General features: G+C 41.9%; 1 protein-coding gene across 3 annotated transcripts in view; it reads right to left on the bottom strand.

The window, feature by feature from the left end:
- LOC109916756 (regulating synaptic membrane exocytosis protein 2-like) overlaps positions 1-12,683 on the bottom strand; it is a 913,938-nt gene that overhangs the window by 500,646 nt on the left and 400,609 nt on the right. The gene's annotated exons all lie outside the window — the stretch shown is intronic.

Here is a 12,683-nt window from a genome sequence, read left to right as displayed (position 1 = left end):
ATCAAAAGCCTATTGATGATTGTGAACAATATAAGCAGCAGGGGGAGGCGATAGCCTAGTGGTATTATCGCTGGACTGTTAATCCAGAAACCCAGAAAACATCCTGGGGACCTGGGTTCAAATCCCACCACGGCAGATGGTGGAATTTGAATTCAATAAAATATCTGGAATGAAGAATCTAATAATGACCATGAATCCATTGTCTATTGTCAGAAAAACCCATCTGATTCACTAATTTTCTTTAGGGAAGGAAACTGCCATCCTTACCTGGTCTGGTCTACATGTGACTCCATACCCACAGCAATGTGGTTGACTCTGAACTGCCTCTGGGCAATTAGGAATGGGCAATAAATGCTGCATGATCAACAATGTCCTCATCCCATGAATGAATAAAAAGAAGTATTCTAAGCATTGTGCTTTCCATATTCCATAAAACAAATTGCTACATTTCCCTTTCTTCCATAAGCCCTTAATTTTATCCAATAGTCTCTTCTCAAAGACATTCTGAAAGATTCTACATGTAATATCCATATATTTGCCACTTCCTCTCATCTTTCTGTATTGTTTAAAGATGATCAATTTTTCCAGAAAAAAATTGCTTATTCTTTTCATCATAGAATCCCTACAGCGTGGAAACAGGTCCTTTGACCCAACAAGTCCATACCGACCCTCAGAGCATCCCACTCAGACCCATCCGCCTATAACGTACCTAATCTACACATCCCTGAACACTACGGGCAATTCAGCATGACCAATACACCTAGCCTGCATATCTTTGGACTGTGGGAGGAAACCGGAACACCCAGAGGAAACCCACACAGACACGGGGACAATGTGCAAACTCCACAGAGACAGTCACCCGAGGGTGGAATTGAACCCAGGTCCCTAGCCCTGTGAGGCAGCAGTGCTAACTACTGAGCTACCGTGCCGACCATGCTCAGCTGAAATGAGAGACCAGGTGAATTGAAATTCAGGGCAAATTAAATGTTGACATTATGGACTTTAGACTTCTTTTTACAAACAATATACCCATTGACTCTCAGAATCCCAAGCTGTCATGTGCAGCTTAAATTTGACTTATGCCAGATGCCCACAGATACACATATTTTACACTTCAACTTCAGAAATAGAATCATAGCATTTGAAGCCTCCTTGTAGTTGAATATCTAGAGGATTGGTTCTCGGGTAAAGTTTGACACTGGAATAGGTTACATTCTTCAGCTACACCCAGTACTCCAGTTGTGGCCTAACTAACATTTATACACCTCAGTCATAACCTCCTTGTTCTTGTATCCAATGGCTTGACCAATAAAGGCAAGTATCCCAAATTATTAAAACACCCTATTTACTTGGCTTGCTGCTTCAAGGGATCATTTGCAAACTTACTGATCAAAGCCCTGAGGATAAACAAGAGACAGCAAGAGACCCAGCACTAAACCCTGTGGTACGCTACCAGACACAGGCTTCCAGTCACAAAAACACCCACCAACAAATATTACACAAATGAAGTAAACAGTGTACATAAAATAAACATTGTACTGGGAATGGGTTGGATGCAGGCCAAATTGTTACGAATTTAATCAATAAGCACTGCAGCACAGAAATTACAATGAAAGTTCACAGCTCACAGGAAACATCAAACAAATGAACAACACACTGGAAGCAATTTACACCCATAATTCTAACTGGCTATCCATCACTGCAATACAGCATATTTACTACATTTAATTCAAGGTGAAACCAATACGTAACTTATGATACAGAAAGACTCAAAAGGAGACATTTGCTAGGTTCAACAATGGAAGTGGAATCGCAGGACACGATTACACACTATCCGTATTTGGAGTTGCAGCCAGCATAGTATATTTCTACGGCTTGCTATTTTACATGATTGCTGCAGCCTTCTAATGCCCACAGTCAATGGTTCTTGCACTGCTGACTGTGTTACTGAGCCCCAGAGCAGCCAAACAGTGTGAAATTAAGTTTGGAGGATTTGGAAAACATTTTCTCTTATGACAGGTGAACAGTCATAGTTGAAAGATAAAGGGTCGACCGTTTAAGATAAAACCGAGGGGAAAAATCGTTCCCTCAGATAGTTGACAGCCTTTGAAATTCCTTCCTTAAAAGCAGAACCTTTACCAATTTAAGGCAGAGGTAAACAGATTACCAAGGGGATAAAAGATTAGAGAGATACACAGGAATGTAGAAATTAGGTCAAAAATCAGATCACCCATGATCTTACTGAATAGTGGAGTTCCTAGTTTATATGTCCATAGGTATTCTGAGTAGTGAAACATTGCAATCGGCTGATATTCACAAAGCAGTGCTAAAATAAGGATAATATGAAGAAACTAGCGACGACAGAAAAAGACGACAAGGTAAGAATGAAGCTCTTATTTACTTAGAGGAATGCAAAGACTCACTATTTTCCATAATAGGAATCCATGCTGAGGACCAAAGGGTTGCAATTACTAGACACAGCAATAATGAGCTGATTCATAATGTTGAACTTTTTCTTAGCACCTTCGAAGGGATTGAAAATGGGCACAAGAAAGGAGACCTTGTATCTAGGACAAAGAATGGATAGCTGGGAATACCCAAAGTCTCCTCCTCAGATGAAGGAAAAGTATTAAAGACAGAGGTGAAAGTCAGAAGTGAAAATGCTTCTGTTATGACAACTTGGGACACAGTTATTTGAAATGTTGGGAGCTGAGGGGGAAACCCATGGGACTTATCAGAGTTTGTGAGAATGAGACCTGAAACAAAACTCAAAACAAAAAGGCCACCTATCAGATTGTAGCTTTAACTACAACTAAGAGACCAAAGGTAAACACTGTTGTGAGTGCAGAAGTAGTATATAGAGTAGATGAGTGAAATAAAGGATTTTTGTCTGAAGGGAAAATAATTGCTTTTTCTCCAAATGAAACATCCAAGCCCTTATGATAAGATGTAAGGGCTACTCAAAATCTCTTGCTTAAGGAGCATTCAGTTTTCCCTGCAGGGAGTTCAATGAAAGCCAAAGTAATGGTAAATAGAATAGGTGGAGAGTATATCCCAGAACCATTGTACAAAGTCCAATTGGAGTGTGACTTGTTGTTTGGAAGCATGGTATTGGGGTAGTTAAGTAATTACCTGTGACAGCGCTTTTTTTACTTCTGCGGAATGATTTAGCAGGAGTGAAAATTACAGCTGTGCCTTAAACCACAAAAAAACCCAAGTGAGGCTAAAGAAGCAGAACAATTAAAAGATCATGTTCTGGGTATTTTTCCATTTAGTTTAATGACTACAGCAATGGCCTAAATAAAGTCCATCACCCAGGGTCACAATAACACCACAAGCAGATGATAGGGTAGCTGAAACTCTCTAAGAATGAGGACAATTCAAAAGAAGTGTTTGGCATGACTTTGTTAGTTGAAGCTTTGTTAACTGAAACAGATCCAGAGTTAAGTAAATTAGCAAAGACAGCTCACACTGAGGCTGAGGCCGAAGGATTTCTAGTGTGTTATTGTATTAGAAACAGACTCTGAGGGATCCTCACAGAACCTCAGATGAATAATGGATGGTTGTTCATTAAATGATTGTGCTACATAGATATCGCAAGGCGATGTTATGAACAGCACATGAAGTTCCTGTGGCAGGGCAGATAAAAATACAGAAAATGTGAGTATCAACAAAAAGTTATTTCACATAGTCAAGACTTCATTGAAACATGTTACAGTTCTATAAAACATGTCATATATCTAAGTAAACCACAATCAGACCAACATCTTTGATACCTTTCCCAGATTTTCAAGAACCATTCATTCAGTTAAGGGATGGCAGATAGCGTAGAACCATTACCAAAAATAAAGGCAGGACATCAATTTACCCTTACAATAATTATATATGAGATATTAGATTCCCAATTGCCAGAAGCTATTCCCTTGAGGACAATTACAGCTAGGGCAGTAGAAAAGTTAACTCCTTTTTTGTTTGAACACAGCAGGCCAAGCAGCATCAGAGGAGCAGGAAGGCTGACTTTTCGGGCCTAGAAGAAGGGTCTAGGCCTGAAACGTCAGCCTTCCTGCTCCTCTGATGCTGCTTGGCCTGCTGTGTTCATCCAGCTCTACACCTTGTTATCTCAGGTTCTCCAGCATCTGCAGTTCCTACTATCTCTCCTTTTTTGTTTTACTTGTTATGGACTACCAATTGAGATAAATTAGGAACCCTGATCAGATTGTATGTTCACAGTTTTCCAAGAATGCGTTCCTAGTTTGGGTATAAAACAATTGAAATGACTACATCTCATATGCAAATATAGGGAACTTTGGAGAGGTTCCATGATTAAGGCATACTATCACAAATATCCACTGGATTGGGGTCAGAGAATCAAATTTCTTCTTATTTGCTACCAGTGATTCACCAAATGAATCTACACTGTTGAATCCATTTGAATTTATTTACGGTCATGAAATTAGAGATCCATTAAAAATGATTCGAGTGGATCAAAAAGACATGCTCAATTTCGGATTATATGTTCACACTTCAAGAAAGACTCAAAGAAGCACGTGATGTAGCACAAAAGCATTGGAAAAGTACACAAGCAAACAAATGAAAGAGTGGGCAGATAAATATTCAGTAACTATAACATTTCAAGTAAGAGATGAAGTACCGGTATTGTTGTCTTTGTAAAGAAAACTCAATTATCTAAAAGGGTTAGTAAAGTGGCTTATCTGATAAATGTTCCTGGTTATAGGAAGAAACAGGTTAGAAAAGTAACATAGTAGCGAAGAGGACCAAGTATGTCAGATGATAAGAGTAGTGGAGAATGGCATAGGCAATGAATGTGATGTTGAAGGGAAGGTAGTTAGTTCTCAAAGCAAACCTTCTACAGTTTGAATAGCTAACTCAGAAATACAGGGCAAGTCAGATACTGTTCTTCTATTTAGAGAAAAGACAGCAGGAGGATATTGTAAAACTATTGCGAAAGTAAGAGGTAATCTGTAAAGATACTCTTGGATATGCTACATTAGCTAGACATGATATATTTACCGGAGAGTCAAGACAGATGAAGCATCATCCTCATCAATTAAGCCCAGACAAACAACCTCAGAAAGAAACAAAGATTCAATTCGTGGTGGAAAGCCACTTGATTTGAGCCTAGACATGGTAGCTAGAGTTTACTGGTATTGACAATTCTTATCTGGATGGATCAACTAGATTCAGTAGATTATAGAAAGGTAAATGTCTTCGCAAAGAGAGATTCCTACCCTGTTCCATGGTTGGAAGGCTGTATTGAAAGGAATGATGCATTACCAACCCTTCCTAGGATTAATCTATTGAAGGCAAGCTCATTGACATCAAGGTCTAAACAAATATCCACTTTTACTATGCCAAACAGGTTATACTAATATAAAGTGATGCCATATGGATTAAAGAATGCCCAAGTTACATTTCAGAAGCCTCTGAATCAAGTCATAGTTGAGGTTCATAACTTTGTAATTCATGTAGATGACATTGTGTTAAATGGTGATACATGGGAAGAGCATATGAAACAAGTCAAGAGACCTCTTTAAAACAATTACAGTCGGCTGGCTTAGTTAAAAATAACAAACTGAACTTGGAGGAGCAAGTGCTACTTACGTAGATATAATGTAGGACAAGGATAAATGGTGCCAAGGACAGCAAAAGTGAAGAGAATTTCCTGCTTCCAAAACTAAATGAGAAACTATGAGATTTTTAGGAATGTGGAGGTTTTGCTGGATGTTTGTACATAATTTCACCACAATAACTATGCCATTAATGAACTTGTTAAAGAAACAAGCAAAAGTGATACGTTCAGAAGAGTAGAATCATAGAGGTCTTCAGCACATCAAAACTATCAGATAAAAAACAAACAATCATCTAAGTATTCTATTCCCATTTTCTAGCAGTTGTCCCATGTCCTTGTATGCCTTGGCATCGCAAGTTCATATCTAATACTTTTTAAAAATGTTAACGGTTTTTGCATTTACCACCCATTGGAAGAAAACATTTTTTCCTGCTTTCCCCTCTAAACCTCCTGCCCCCCTTATCTTAAAACTAAGGCCCCAGTCTCTTCCAAAGGGAGATGGGTAGCACAGTGGTTAGCACTGCTGTCTCACAACAGCAGCGACCTGGGTTTGATTCCAGCCTTGGGCAACTGTCTACATAGAGTTTCTATGTTTTCCCTGCATCTGCGTGCGTTGCCTCCAGGTGCTCCGGTTTGCTCCCATAGTCCAAAGATGTGCAGGCTAGGTGGATTGCTAAAAAATGCCCCGTCATGCCCAGAGATTTGTGGGTTAAGTGGGTTAGCCTTGAATAGAAACCCCATGTGGAGTTGGGGAGATGGGGTGAGGGTCAGGTCTGGGTGGTTTGTTCTTCAGAGGGTCAGTGCAGACCCCATGGGCTGAGTGGGATTCTGTGATTCTATGAAATATTCCTTCTTGTCTATGCCGTTCATAATTTTATGCGTTTTAGTCATGGCCCCCACCCCCCCATCACCATATCCTCTGCACCAAGGAAAACAACTCCAGTCTCTCCTGGAGAACCTGAAGGCGATTCCAACATATATAATATTTTGTGTTGGTCACTTGTATTTATCCAGAACTTTCAAAATGGTAGTTGTTAGTAGTGACTAGGATGATAGTAGGACAAGACTGACATCTTGTGACAGGATGAGGAGTCAGGAATAGAGAAGCCCGTGGGGTACTTCTCTAAGAAACTAAACTGGTGTCGGAAAATCACCCTACCACAGAAAAATAGACTTTGGGTTTATTATTGGCTCCTCAATACTTTAAGCCGATGCCTGACACCAAATACAAGAAAACTCTAATTTACACTGATTGTAATCCATGGGCCTTCATTGAAAAGTTTAAAACTTAAATTGCAAGAATAGTCAGATGGAGTTTTTTGTTCTTAATGTAAATATTATTCACATTGCTTGAAAAGATAAGGAAGTTGCCGATATATAATCCTTTGTGTAAAATGTTGGATGAAGTTAAAGGTTGAAATAATGCTAAGATTGTATAGGAAGGAAGAACAAACAGATGCAAATCTAGTGCCTTGTAGTTCATGTTTCACACGTTTTGTGAGGAAATGCACTTACACTGCTGCCTGTTCAAGCTCTGGTAGGCGTGGGGGTTAAGCCAGTGATTGTCTACAAAGGGAGATTCGGTTAGCAACAAGTAGCTGACTTGTCTGTGACAAAGGCATTCTGCTTCCAAACAACTGTATGATTGGCTCTCAAGCAGCTGATCAGCTTGTGATGATGAATGTTTTATCAGAATTCAATGGACCACCAAAAAGGAAGGAGCAACCCCTTTCACTGTTGCAAAACAAAAAGCACCTCAAGCCTGAAGAAAGAAAGTTTATTTCCCTCATCAGCTACTGTAGGCTGTGGCTGTTAACCAATAAGTCAGAGACATTACAGAACATTGCCTCCTTAAAAACAAGTGAAATACCTGAACAAGAAATATTGAGGAGCAGCAAAACCTGAGCAGCCAAAAGACCATCTTAGCGAATCCTGTGGTTAGGGACTTTTGAACTGCCTTCCCAGTTTTTCCCTCCACCCATGATTTTTGTGTCTGTCTGTCTGCACATGGGTAAGGGAAGTTTTATTATGGGCTTACAGTCTTTACGAGGAGAATTATATGTTGACGGTTCATAAGTGTTTAGCCATAGATAAACTCTATTTATTTGTAATAAATAGTGATTCTTGTTAAGTGCACCTGGGTCTAAAAGATAGGTAAATTGCAGAATTTGTGAACTTTTTTGAAAATCTTACATTTTCATGCTGACTCCAGGAATAGCAGGTATGACTTCCAACATGCTACACCAATGAGGTATAAAATGTCCTTCTGTACCTGTCACAGACTATGTGGATGTTGTTACCTCATGACACACAACTCCAGCAAGGATTAGAGTCATTCTCAATCTCAAGGGATTGTCTAAAACAAATAACTTGAAGGTAGCCTGGAGCTATTAAAGTGTAGGTGCACTACAACAGCAAGAAGCAAAGAGATATTTTGAGCAGCGACTAATTATGCGAGACAGTATTGGAGCAAGGCTTGAGGTGCTATTGCATTAGGTCTGGAGATACCCAGTAACCATACAGAGTGACACAACGTTCTTCACCCTGAAGACAGTGAGAACAAAGTAGCTGTGGAGGTAAACACCAGGAAGGTCAGCCCAAGCATACAGATAAACAGCAGGAAAATGTACATTGCCCTCAAAATGCACTGCAGCAATTCAACAAGGCTCCTCCAACACCACCTTCCAAACCAGAGATCATTACCAGCAAAAAGGGCAAGGGCAGCAGATGCATAGCAACACCACCAACTGCAAGTTCTCCTCCAAGTCACTCAGCATCTAGACTTGGAAATATATCACTGTTACTTCAGTGTCGCAGAGTCAAAAGTCCTGGAACTCTCTTCCTAGGTGGCTCTACACCTCAAGGATTGCAGCAGTTCAAAAAGGCAGTTCACTACCACTTTTTCCAGGACAGTTATTGATCGGCCATAAATGCTGACCTACTCGATAACACCCACATCCCATGAATGGGTTGGGGGGGGGGGGGGGGGGGTGGAAGAAGAGATTGGGGTAGGGAGTAAATGATAGGATAAAGGATAAAGCCTGAACAGAGAGAAGAGCACTTGGATAGACAAAACAGTTGATAATGATCTGGCTAGGAGGCTGAATAGCTGTTAATGAGGACTGTTAGTGACGAACATTAGGTACTCTGTAATGGCAGGCTATGTGAAAACAAGGCCTGGTGTGTCGGGTACGGGGCTAGGACATGGGAGAGTTTAGGCCCTAAAATTATTGAACTCGATAGAATCCCTAGAGCTGCAGGGTCCCCAAGCAGAAAATGAAGTGCTGTTCTTCTAGCTTGCGTTGAGCTTCGCTGGAACACTGTAGCAAGCCAGAGACAGAGATGTTGGCAGGGAACAGGGTGCAATGTTAAAGAGGCAGGCAACTGGAAACTCAGGGTCATTTTTTGTGAGCAGAATGTAGGTGTTCTGTGAAGCGATCATTATGTCTATGCTTTGTTTTCCCAATATAAAGAGGGCCACATTGTGAGCAGCGAACGCAGTAGACTAGATTCTGGGAAGTGCAGGTGAATTTATGCACCACCAGGAAGGTACATTAGGGTCCTTGGATACTGGGGAGGGAGGATGTGAATGGGCAGGTGTTGCACCTTCAACGGTTGCAGGGGAAGGTGCTATGGGGCTGCGGGGTGAAGGAAGAGTGGACCAGGGTGTCCCGGAGGGATTGGTCCCTACGGAAGGCGGATAAGAGAGGGGAGGGGAATATGAGTCTAGTGGTGGCATCTTACAGGAGGTAGCAGAAATGGTGTCTGATGATCTTCTGGATATGGATGCTGGTGGGATGGTAGGTAAGGACAAGAGGAACCCTATCGCTGTTGCGGGAGGGAAGAGGGGGCCTGGACAGCCCTCGCAGTGAAAAATTCCAGAGATTGGCTACCCTCTAAGTGAATAAATTCCTCATAAAATCATAGAATCCCAACACTGCGGAAGCAGGACATCCAGCCCATCGAGTCCACACCGGCCGTCAAAAGACCATCCCACCCCCTTACCCTATCCCTGAAACCTTGCATTTCCCACGGCTCATCCATCTAGCACACACATCTTTGGACTGTGGGAAGAAACAGGAACACCAGAAGGAAACCCACACAGACATGGGGAGAATGTGCAAATTCTACACATTTGTCCGAGGGTGAAATCAAACCTGGGCCCCTGGCACCGTGAGGCAGCAATGCCAAGCACTGAGCACCCATGCTGCCCCTCGTGTCTTAAATGTGTGATTCTTTAGTGTGAGATTATTCCTAGACTCTGCCACAAAAGGAAACAAACTTTCTGCATTTACCCTGTCAAGTCCTCCAAGAATCTTGTGTACTTCAAAAAGGTTGTCTTTCATTCTTCAAAATTCCAAAATGTACAGGCCCAAACTACTGAAATACTCCTCAGAAGACACAGTCTCTCCATAATTGGTAATAGCTGAGTGGACCTTCTCTGGGCTGCCTCCAATGCCAGTTTAAATTTCTTTACAAAAAGGGCCCAAAACTGATCATACAATTCCAGCTATGGTCTGACCACTGCCTTGTACAAAAACCTCTCTGCTTTTATTCTTCACTCTGTTTAAACTAAAGGCTAACATTCCTTTTGCCTTTCTTTACCCACTGAACTTGGATGCTCCTGTTTCGTAACTCATGGACAAAGACTCCCAAACCCCTCTGTTCCATAGCTTTTCAGTTTTTCTCCATTTAAATAATACTCAGCTCCTCTACTCTCGATGCTCAAGTGCGTAACCTCTCCTTTTCCCACATTATACTCCATCCGCCAAGCTTTTATCCACTCAATTAACCTGTCTATTTCTCCCTGCAGACTGCACCATCCTTACCTCAGGTGTTCCCACCAATTCTTGTGTCACCTAATAGTTCCTCTGCAAATAATTCAGCTGCACTAGGTAGTGCACACCCAAGTAAATGCTTGATTCACGAGAATACCTGAAGGAGCATCAAAAAGGATAAGTAAGCATTTATCAAGGCTAGGAGGCTGGGAACACACAAAGCAAGGGTGGAATACAAGGAAAGTCGAAAGAAACTTAAGCAAGGAGTCAGCAGGGCTAAAAGGGGTCATGAAAAGTCATTGGCCAACAGGATTAAGGAAAATCCCAAGGCTTTTTATACATATACAAAGAGCAAAAGGATAGCCAGGAGAGGACTGGCCCACTCAAAGACAGGGAAGGGAATTTATGTGTGGAGCCAGAGGGAATGGGCGAGGTATTAAATGGGTACTTCACGACAGTATTCACCACAGACAAGGACTTGGTGGATGATGAGTCTGGGGAAAGGTGTGGAGTTAGTTTGGGTCAAATTGAAATCAAAAGGGAGGAGATATTGGGGGTCTTGAAAAACATTAAGTCCCCAGGGCTTGATAGGACATACCCCAGAATACTGAGAGGCAAGGGTGGAAATTGCTGGGGCCTTGAGGGAAATTTTTGTATCCTCACTGGTTACAGGGGAGGTCCCAGAGGATTGGAGAATAGCCAATGTTGTTCCTTTGTTTAAGAAGAGTGCCAAGAATAATCCAGCTCATTACAGGCTGGTGAGCCTTACGTCAGTGGTAGGGAAATTATTGGAGAGGATTGTTCGACACAGGATTTACTTCCATTTGGAAATCAGTGGGCGTATTAGCGAGAGGCAACATGGTTTTGTGAAGGGGAGGTCATGTCTCACTAACTTGGTTGAGTTTTTTGAGGAAGTGATGAAGATGATTGATGAGGGTAGGGCAGTCGATGTTGTCTACATAGACTTCAGTAAGGCTTTTGACAAGGTCCCTCATGGCAGGCTGATACAAAATGTAAAGTCGCACGGGGTCAGAGGTGAGCTTGCAAAATGGATAAAAAAACTGGCTCGGTCATAAAAGACAGAGGGTAGCAGTGGAAGGGTGCATTTCTGAATGGAGGGCTATGACTAGTGGCGTTCCTCAGGAATCAGTGTTGGGACCTTTGCTGTTTGTAATATATATAAATGATGTGGAAGAAAATGTATCTGGTCTGATTAGTAAGTTTACTGATGAAACAAAGGTTGGTGGAATTGTGGTTAGCGGTGAGGACCGTCAAAGGATACAACTGGATATAGATCAGTTGGTGACTTGGGCAGAGAGATGGCAGATGGAGTTTAATCCAGAAAAATATGAGGTAATGCATTTTGGAAGGCCTAATCCAGATGGAAAATATACAGTAAATGGCAGAACCCTTAAGAGTACTGATAGGCAGAGGGATCTGGGTGTACGGGTACACAGATCACAGAAAGTGGCAACGCAGATGGGGAAAAAGTTGTCAAAAAGGCCTACAGCATGCTCGCCTTCACCGGTGGGGCACTGAGTTCAAAAATTGGCAGGTCATGTTGCAGTTTTATAGGGCCTTAGTTAGGCCACATTTGGAATACTGTGTTCAATTCTGGTCACACTACCAGAAGGATGTGGTGGCTTTGGAGGGTCCAGAAAAGATTTACCAGGATGTTTCAAGGTATAGAGGGCATTAGCTATGAGGAGAGGTTGGAGAAACTTGGGTTGTTCTCACTGGAACAACGGAGATTGAAGGGTGACCTGATAGAGGTCTACAAGATTAATGAAGGGCATGGACAGACTAGACAGTCAGAAGCTTTATCCCAGGGTGGAAGAGTCAGTCACGAGGGAGCATGATTTAAGGTGCGAGAGGCAAGGTTTAAAGGTGATGCACGAGACTAGTTTTTTTTTTTTTTTTTTTTTTTTTTTTTACACAGAGGGTGGTGGGTGCCTGGAACTCACTGCCGGGGGAGGTAGTGGAAGCAGATTAGATAGTGACTTTTAAATGGCATCTTGACAAATACACGAATAGGATGGGAATAGAGGGATATGGTCCCCAGAAGGGTAGGGGGTTTTAGTTGTGATGGGCAGCATGTCGGTGCAGGCTTGGGGGGGCCGAAGAGCCTGTTCCTGTACTGAAATTTTCTTTGTTCTTTGTATAAAACTCATAATTTCGTTAATATTGAGTAAACACAGCACGATAGAGATATCAAGGTGTAGAGCTGGATGAACACAGCAGACCAAGCAGCATCATAGGAGCAGGAAGGCTGACGTTTCGAGGGTCTAGGCCCGAAACGTCAGCCTTCCTGCTCC

Source organism: Rhincodon typus, chromosome 4, assembly GCF_021869965.1.
Source record: "Rhincodon typus isolate 14 chromosome 4, sRhiTyp1.1, whole genome shotgun sequence".
In the NCBI taxonomy this organism is placed as follows: domain Eukaryota; kingdom Metazoa; phylum Chordata; class Chondrichthyes; order Orectolobiformes; family Rhincodontidae; genus Rhincodon; species Rhincodon typus.
This window is presented reverse-complemented; position numbering and strand designations above follow the sequence as displayed.